Source organism: Mustela erminea, chromosome 13 (genome assembly GCF_009829155.1).
Source record: "Mustela erminea isolate mMusErm1 chromosome 13, mMusErm1.Pri, whole genome shotgun sequence".
In the NCBI taxonomy this organism is placed as follows: Eukaryota; Metazoa; Chordata; class Mammalia; order Carnivora; family Mustelidae; genus Mustela; species Mustela erminea.
Window position 1 is genome coordinate 76049208 of NC_045626.1, and position 9669 is coordinate 76058876.

The following is a 9669-nucleotide window of genomic DNA, read 5'->3' on the forward strand; positions in this document are numbered from 1 at the left end:
ACTTCTGAAGTTCTGTGCCAGGAATCAGAGATGGAGACCAGCAAGAATACCCATCACACTGAGGTCATGTATCAAGTTTTATTGAATTGTAAGCTTTCATTATGTACAGCATACTGTATGCCAGTATCCCTCAATAAGCCAGGGAAGAAAATACCATCACCACCCAGGAAAATGTTCAAAGTGTTCTAAAAGGACAAAATGCGGTCTCACAACCCCCTGTCAGCCTTGAAATAGAATGGCTGGTTACTTTACAAGCACAATGGGTTTCTTCAGGAATAGCAGAGGAATTGCACCTAGGGACAAGCAAGCAATATGAACCCTGGGAAAGTACAGAGAGAAAAGAAGAGGACTGCTCCCCTATACAGGAAGGAATGGATCAGGTAAGCAGGCTATTGTAGAGAAAAGCTCATTGGGGTGACCTGGGATTTCCAGTGTAGTGACTTTTCATTGGCACAGTTGTGGCAGTCTCATTGGCTGGGCTGTTGCCAGGGGAGGAGAAAATCTTCCTTCATCATGCTGCTGGGCTTCTTTCTCTTCCTGAAGGGCCTGCAAAGGCTGCAAGGAGACCTCCCTCCTCCCGGCCACCAATTCCATCTCAAGTGTGGTTTCATTTATTCAGATGCAGGCTCTATTCCTGAGTCAATAACCACTTCATTTCGTAATAAATCTCAACCCTGAGGAGGCCTTTATGTTGCCCTTGTGGCATTTTGGTGGATCATATAACAAGTAAAGTCTCTCAGGCTGTAATTATTTGATTTACGAGAAAGACAGGCTTGAGAATGTGGGCAAATTGTGCAGAGCTGCATGACCAGCAAATGGGAAGTTAGGCACTGAGACAAGGTCCTTTAACCCCAACTCCCATGCATCTTCTCCCATGTTTCTACCACCTGGGAGGTGGAGGAGAGTCTAAATTTCTACCTTGGATTTGGCATCAGTAATACTTTTATGCCTTGTTCCTGATCCTCCTCCTGTAGGACGCTCGCCAGCCCGGAACTGCAGTGATCCCAGAGTCCCTGTTCTGTCAGATACCTCAGCATTAAAGGGATATTTCCCCCACTGATACTTTCCTTCTGCCCCTCCTCTGTTCCCACACCCTTTTGAAGAAAGGAGCCTCAGAAAGAATCCTCCCCCTCTTAGCTGAAGACCTGGGGTTAGCTGGCCCTAGGGGCAGCCCGAACCAGGCCCAGTTCTGGAGGGAATTTGAGGAAAAGGAACCTCCAGGCCAAGCTGTCCCCCTTTCCATTCACCTTTCGACCAACAAGGTCTAATATGTTGCCCTAGAAAGTGCTGCCAAAAGTAGGAAATGGCCTTCCCATGTGGAAAGTCTGTCTCTAGCCCTGGTTTCTGGGCAGTGGGACAAGAAACACTCTGTCAGATGAAGAGAGAGCCCCAAGGTCTTCTTAAGGGACTGAGCTTCTGGGTGGGCGCTTGGCTTCCCACCTGGGAGGATGAAGGGGAGGTCACATGTTGCAAGGCCCAGGGAAATCAGTATGTGATGGGAGGATGGCCACTCATGTCCTTGGAGGTCCTACCAGATGAAACAGGTTCTTGCCTTATTCTGTACACCTTTGCAAGGGAATGAGTCAAGGTAGTTCTTTTACTAATCACAACTAGAAAGTGAGGCAAATTATGCCTTGGGACCTTTGGATCAAGACTCTTATGTGAAACACGTGCTCTTTAAATTGAAATCGATTTTCCCACAGGTGTCAGTATATCCTGCATGTAACAAAAAGATGAGACAACTTTGTTGAAAACAACATTTTATTTCCCCCAGATCAAGCTGCTTGTCACAAGGAATTCTTCATCTCTGCATCAATTTCCCTGGGTGCTTAGGGGACCCAGGCTGTGAGTGATTGTTAAAAAATGAGTGATACCAAGAGCAAGGGATCTAGGAATCCAGGAGAGCTGTCCAGTGAATTCCATGGGAGAATGGGCAGGTGGTGTCCAGAGCTGTGGACTAGACCTTAAGAGGGAGAAGACACCGAGGGACAGAAGGAAGACAGAAAGAGCACACAGGCCACATGAGGGTACAGAGTGGGGACGAATTCCATGGTGCGAAGGTCGGGAGAACCAGTACAGCGTCATCGCTGGAGCCCAGCCATGGCCATCAGCACGAGGATTCAGACACAGCTCTGAGAGAGTACACCTTCTGCTCCAGACCCAGGGCATGAAGCAAAAATCTCAGTAAAGTGGGTCCAGTGAATTTCATTGTTTCCCGTGCATACAAGAGTGACCTTGACACTATCCTGTAGTCTGTTAAGTATGCAATAGCCTTCTGTCTTAGAAGATAGAAGTATGTTATAGCCTTCTATCTTTAAAAAACAAAAAAAAAAATCCATGGAGCACTGTGTGTGGTGCAAAATTAATGAATACTGTTACGCTGAAAATAAATTTAAAAAATAAAATAAATAAATAGTATACCTCATAGTAAGAAAACAAAACAAAAAAAAAACAATGAAAAACAAGGTCCGTACTTTCCAAAAGAACACTCTGTTGTCATAAAATGCTCATCATCATCTGATCTCCCAGTAAGCTGCAATCCACAATCACAGATCAGTTTAATAAATACAACAATAGAGAAAATGTTTGAAATATTGTGACAATTACCAAAATACGACACAGAGACATTGCAGCAAATGCTGTCAGAAAAATGGTGCCAATATATTTGCTCCACACAGGGTTGCCAAAACCTCCGTCTTTTAATAAATGCCGTATCTGGGAAGCACAATGAAGCTGAGGCTCAGTAATCTGGGGCAGGGCTCCGTTTATGCTTCTTCTAAGTGGGAGGGAGGCACGAGGCAGGTGTGATTGCTAGACGGAGAATGGCAAGGACATCTTCCAAACGTCTACAGGGAGAAGCATCCTTCCTGTTCCGTTGTCATTCCATCTACCATGACATCCCAGGCCCTTCCCTTCCTGGAAATTGGCGAGAGCCAGTGCACAGGAGACAGGCCTGACATGGGCTAGCAGGAACAGTCCACAGGGTCTGGCTGGAGACAGAAGACCCTGAGTCCCGTTCTCCCTTAAACCAGGAGAGGGATGAGTTCATATAAGGCTCTTGCCTGGACCGGGGAATGGAAAGGCAGGAGCATTTGGACAGTTAGGAGGCCCCGTCTGCTCTGCTGCTCTCATTACATCCAGCACAAATGTATGGGGTCCTGCTCGTCAGCTCTGCTTACAAGGGGGCCCCTGCTGGAATTCCTTTAGGAATTTAGCCTGCTTCTCCCTCTCCCTCTGCTGCTCACTCTGCTTGTGCTCTCTGTCAAATAAATAAATAAATTCTTTAAAAGGAAGTGGCCCTCATATTTCCTATTTGACATAATGACATAAGAGTAAGATCTGTCACCTCTATTGGCTGCATGTTTGTAGTCACCTTTTCTTGCTTTGTTATTTAAGATCTTCTTTCCCCAGGGATGCTTGGGTGGCTCAGTCTGTTAAGTGTCTGCTTTCAGCTCAGGCCATGAACCCAGGGTCCTGGGATTGAGCCACACATCTGGATCCCTGCCCTGTGGTGAGCATTCTTCTCCCTCTGCCTCTGCCCCTCCCACTGCCTGTGATCTTTCTCTCTCTCAAATGAATCAATAAAAACTTTTACAAAATTATCTTTCCCCCAGACCTGTTCTTTTCTGCTCTGCCTATGCCAAGCAGCAAGGCCTTGCTTATATTTGGTTCACGTGTGTTGAGAACTGAGCAGGGGATTTACTGGGTCGGGCTTAGCGTGACCCCTCACAGAGGCTGTCTGGTGGGACACACTGTAAACCATAGGTAGGGTTTGATGACGTGTTAGGAAGAAGAAGGATTATGACCAAGGAAAAGGGGGCAGGCTCCAGTCTTTGTCCATCATGCTGGGGCAGGTGTCATGATGGGTTGTATTGCATGAGGGGTGGGGGGCAGGGTCACCACTCTTGGCCTCTGTCTTCAGACCTCCCGCTCCTCAAAGGGCCCAGAGGGTGGGACTTGGCCTTTTTCTCCTGCAGTTACTTACATAAATTTCCCCAGTGGCAGCTTGACATAGAGAGGAGCTTGCCTGCCTTCCCCTGAGGCAGTGCTAAAGCTTTCCTTACGTGCAGCAAAGTTTCTGCACGGTAAGGTTTGACTGGATGCTGTGTTTCAGCATCTCACTTTGCAGGCACCAATCCCTTCCTCTTGTCCCCAGACTTGTGTCATAGAACCCAGGACAGGACAGTGACCTCACCCTTCGCATCCTGAGTTAAAGTGGAGACTAATTCCTGTCAGGGCTCCAGGTTCCTGATCTTGGACATCAGCTCCCCCAGATGAACACTTGTCTTGATCTCACTCTTCTGAGGGAACACAGAGCAGAACAGACACAACAAACCTTCCCCCTGGGGCTCCTTCTGCCCTGAATTGGTGCACTTATGGCCGCAGACAGAAGCACATTTTTGGTACATGGGTTTCTCAAGATAACCCAGGCAGATGAGACATCTACTTCCTTCTTTAAAATGTTCAGCCAGACCCACTCTCTGCAGAAAAACGTGTAGACTGGAGTTTCCTAATAATAAATGACCTTGAGTGCTTGGGTTCTTAATCTTCTTTGCTTGCATAGACTTATTATGTAGCTACTACATGTCATCCCTCTACTAGGAAATGACACACAATATAACAATAAGAGACTCTTGGCCCCGACCTTCTGATATTTGAGATGCTAATGAGAATAAAAAACTCGATTGGTCATTCAGCCTTGACCTGAGCTGGTGAATTGAACCAGATCGTGCGTGGGTGTCCAATACTGTAGCCACCGACCACCTGTGGCCATCGAGCACCTGGAGTTCAGCTCCTCTGAGTTGAGATGTGCTCTGAGGATAAAATGCACACTGGATTCTGAAACCGGAAGAAGGAAGAGGAGTTAAATTATCTTATTGAGATCTTTAAAACAATACTCATTAACATAAATACATGTGGAAGGGACACATCATTTTATCTCTCCTGTCACATTCATCTCATCTCTGGGCTAGGGCACTTACGGGCTGTAATAACTCTCAAGTGTGACTCAAGTGCCTATGATCAGCGCAGGCACAGGACTGTGCCTGGATTGCCCAGTTGCCTGTCACACTCATGCCCAGCACAAGCCAGGCCCATGGAAACCACCTCCATGCTAGCTGGTTTGGCTCACGGGTCAACTGAGGGACTAGGGAGCATGGCAGTAAACCCATCATCATTGCTTCACTGTTCCCATTTCACAGAACAATCTGGTTGTTGGAGGTGAGAGGAGAAAGGAAATAGGAATTTAGTGATTTAGGGAGGGATAAGGGAGCATAACAGGATGGAACAGAGGAGGGGAGGAAATCATGTTGACAGAAAGTCATGGGCAGTCCCATGGCTGTCTCTTGAAAGAATGGGATGACAGGCATTGCTTCTAGGTCCTGGTTATGAGCGCTGGGAAGGGCCAGAGACCCCGGATGCCTTCCTTGTCAGTGGGGTAAAGGGATCACTGTTCCAGGGCTGGTGAGGTGGGGGGACTGCAGAGCTGAGGACAGAAATTGAGCTCGGGTCAGGGACATGATCCCAGAAATAGTGACCTGAGTCCTCACCTCACCCTGAGTGTCCCCTTTCCCTTCCCAAGGCAAGGCTATGTCTGTTACCATAGCTCTGCCCAGAGAAGACTGCTTCGCAGACTGCAAAGACTCAGAACCATATATCCACAGTCTGTATGCCATTATTTTCTCTTTCATTCCTTTATACTATTTCTTTTCTTTCTCTTTATTTTCTTTTGGCAATGATTTATTTTCTATTGGGAGATCATTTGATGGGGTCGGGGGCAGAAGAAGAGGGAGAGAGAATCCCAAGCAGATTGCCTGCTGAGTGCAGAGCCTGACAGGGGACTCAACTCCAGGACCCTGCGACATACGCCTGAACTAAAATCAGGACTCACACACTTCACCAGCTGAAGAAACTAGGCACCCTCTTCTCTCTCTTATCCATAAGCTCCTTTTTATAACTTTGCTTACTTTCCTCTTTCCCGCTTTTTATGATTCTCATCCTGTAGGACCTGGGCTTATGGAGGCACTCGATGTTCTCAGATCTTCAAATCTATAGTCTCTGTCCTCAGCCCTGCTCAGCAACTTCCTCAGCATTTTCCTGGTTTTGGTCCCCAGTCTGCATGAAAAAGTGAGTGCACAAATCGGCCATAGGCAGACGGTACATTAAGATGGGTTTCTGACCACAACCAATCCAGGACCCAATTCTTGGTGTCAGCAGAGCAAGCAGGCCTACTATGTATGTCAGACTTGGAAGGAGGTTGGCTGCTGTATCTAGCAAATGGCCAGGAATCTGCACCCGATCCCACAGAACAACTGGCCCCCACACAGCAATAATTTTATCTGAGAGCTTCCCAAACTCTTGTCCCACTCTCCACCTAGGACTGTCAGACCAGAAAACAACCCAGTATGGACCAAACCCTAACAACCACATAGGATGCCTCACTTCTAGACAGCTCACTGAGGCTCTCTGTGCCAATAGGCTCCCATCGGGGCATAGCTGAGGCCTTTCTTTTTCCCCACCAGCATGACTTCTCACTCTTCTGCTTGATGTTGAGTCTCTGCCAAATGCATGTAATGGTGGCATGACCTCCCTGCTCTGGAAAGCTCTAGATGTTCTTTGCCTGTTGTCATTTGGTTGGCCTTTCTTTACTGGACAGGTCATCCCACAGGCACCGCCAAGTCCCTGTATGAGCTGCCTGTTGCTTCAAAAGCCCAGCTTTCCAGCCACTGTGGTGCCCACAAGACCCTTGGGCCTTGCTGCCTGCAGCTTGTCGAGTCTTTGAGGATCTGGTGTGTGAGCATTGCATCTGAAATTTGCTGTCTTGCAGTGAGTTCCTAGGCTGTTGATACACGGGCTGGCACCTGGGCCTTGTTTTGGGGTCCCATTTTTTTGGCCTCCTTGGTGGAATCAGACCATTCCTTCTTGTGCCCTTATGCTGTCTTTTTTCTTTGAGTGTTGTGTTGTGCTGTGTACAAATGCTGTGTGTCATAAGAAGAAGAATCAGAGTATGGAACTATGTATAGGCACTTGTGAATCTTGTCTGAGCCAGCCTCACAGACCAGGGAACTGATGATCTCAGCAGATTGTCATCCACCTGGATGAACTGAGCTGAAGGTCCCCAATCAAACCAGCTGAAGTTCTCCCACTAAGCCAATGTTGGATCCTAGGAGAATCCTCTCTAGTTTTCCCCTGACTGGAGAGTCCATATAGATGGACCATGTTTAGAGGTGGCCACCTGCCATTTTGGGGGCTCAAGGTATGAGATATAAAAATGTTCTATTTTGACCAACCATCACCACTTCTCTTCAGAATCCTCTAAATGTAAACTCTCTCTTCTCCCAGAAAACAAAAATGTCTGCTTCCTGTATGTACTTTCCTCACAATCTCAATTCTTATTCCCCACAACTTTGCCAATGATGATTTGGGTCTTCAGGGCCCACTCTGGACAATCTGATTTGACAAAATCGTTCATTTGAGAAGCAGGCATGTAACACACAAGATATTGGGTCAAGGCTCCCATCTAATTCTTTCTTCATTTTGTATACGCTTAGTTAAAATACTACTTCTCATTTCCCATAAACAGCTTACTGTCATTCACCCAGAATGACCACTTTACTCCTTTTTTTATTATAATCACTATACTAACTATTATCCTTGTTAAGTCAGAACATAGCCTATGCCACTCCTCTCTGTGCTTCTGACCGCAGGATGTGCCATCCATCCCTGGACCCCATGGCAAATCCTTCTGGGAAATTCAGATTTCAACAAATGAAAAGAATCACCAAGACTGGAAATTCCAACTCCTGGGTGAGCTCCAAAAGGCGGCAACTTTTGATTGTTCAGGCACACGACTTGGAGGATTTACTATTTATGCCACAAATTAGAACAATGTTCCCTATTGGAAACTGCATAAATAAGAAAGCCTGTAAGAAACCTATCTCTAATTTTGGGGAAATTGACTCATAATACAATTTATGTCCCAGATGGAATATGGATCCGTCTGAGCCTATTGTTGGCATAGTGATTTTCATGCCATTGTCGTAGATTTCTAGTTGGCAGGAGGTAGTGGTATTTGTGTTACTGTTTACACCTTTTGGTCCATAAAGTAAGACAGGTAGAACAGTCTCTGAAAGGCCTCAAGGAAGAAGCTGTTTGGCATTAAGGTTGAACCTCATGGCTTAGGGGATTAGTTCTCTTGGACTGGGTTGGGCAATAGAGGTTCCTGTTTGGAAGCACCCTATATAGACTCTTAACATGTTCTTGTTTGTTTTGTTTGTCTTCATAGTAGTCATAGTGCTGGTCCACTGCGTTCTGGCCAGAGTCTTACAAGCATCTATACAGATGTTCTGACATCACATGCATGGTCAAGAAGATCTTCCAGGGACACCTGGGTGGCTCAGTTGGTTAAGCAGCTGCCTTCGGCTCAGGTCATGATCCCAGCGTCCTGGGATCGAGTCCCACATCGGGCTCCTTGCTCCGCAGGGAGCCTGCTTCTCCCTCTGCCTCTGCCTTCCACTCTGTCTGCCTGTGCTCGCTCTCACTCTCTCTCTCTCTCTGACAAATAAATAAATAAAATCCTTAAAAAAAAAATAAGAAGAAGATCTTCCAATACAGTTGCCTATGAAGATAACTAGACCATGTCCAGCAGTGAAGTGTGGGATCTCTGGTCTTCTCTGACTGGGCCAACCTCTCCCAAGTGAGATAAGGCCCAAAATGGAGACAGACATGTGGAAGACACGAACGGGCAGTGCCATGACCGTACATAACAATAGGTCTCTGGAGGTGTCTGGGTGGTTCAGTAGGTTAAGCCTCTGCCTTCGGCTCAGGTTATGATCTCAGTGTGCTGGGATCGAGCCCCGCATCGGGCTTTCTGCTCAGTGGGGAGCCTGCTTCTCTCTCTCTCTGCCTGCCTCTCTGCCTACTTGTGATCTCTCCGATAAATTAATAAAATCTTAAAAAAAAAATAGGTCTCTGGCCTGAAGGGTGTAGCCCAGGAAATCAACCCATTATCTACAGTTTTCTCCTTGGAAGGCATGTCCTTGGAAGACCTCCATCTGGGGCATCTGGCCTAGAAAACGAACCAATAACCTCTGTAGCAATTGTCCCCAAATGACCAGGACATGATTTGGAACTGAGTCTGTGCCTGATTCCTTTCCCTATATGCACCTGAGGCCCAGCAGATACAACAGCCCTGACAAAGACATGGGATGCCATGCTTCTAGACCACTGGCTACAGCTTCCTTATGACTAGAGGCTCTAATTGGGGCATCCCTGAGGCCTTTCCTTCTGGCTGTACAATGTTTTCCTACTCCTTTGCTGCCTTTGAATCTCTGCCCAAATGCAAGTGATAGTGGCAGACTCCCCAGGCATGGAGCTGGCCTAAGTCAGGTGTACTAGGCCCACCCTGCTCTAAGGGAACCCTGCGACGTCTGGTTCTGGACCAGGTACTACCCACACTGGTGTTTTCCTGACTTGGGTGGCTCTGAACATGCACAATTTCCCCTCTCTTTCAACTTTCAAGATTGCTCCAGCAAGGGTCTGCTTCCAGAAGCTCCCTTGCCTTTTTCTTCAGCTTTAGAAATATGAAGACTGATGTGTGACACAACCATGTGGAGTTGCTGAATAAGATTCTGGACGTCTGGGGCATAGTGTGGGCAAAAATTTTAGATT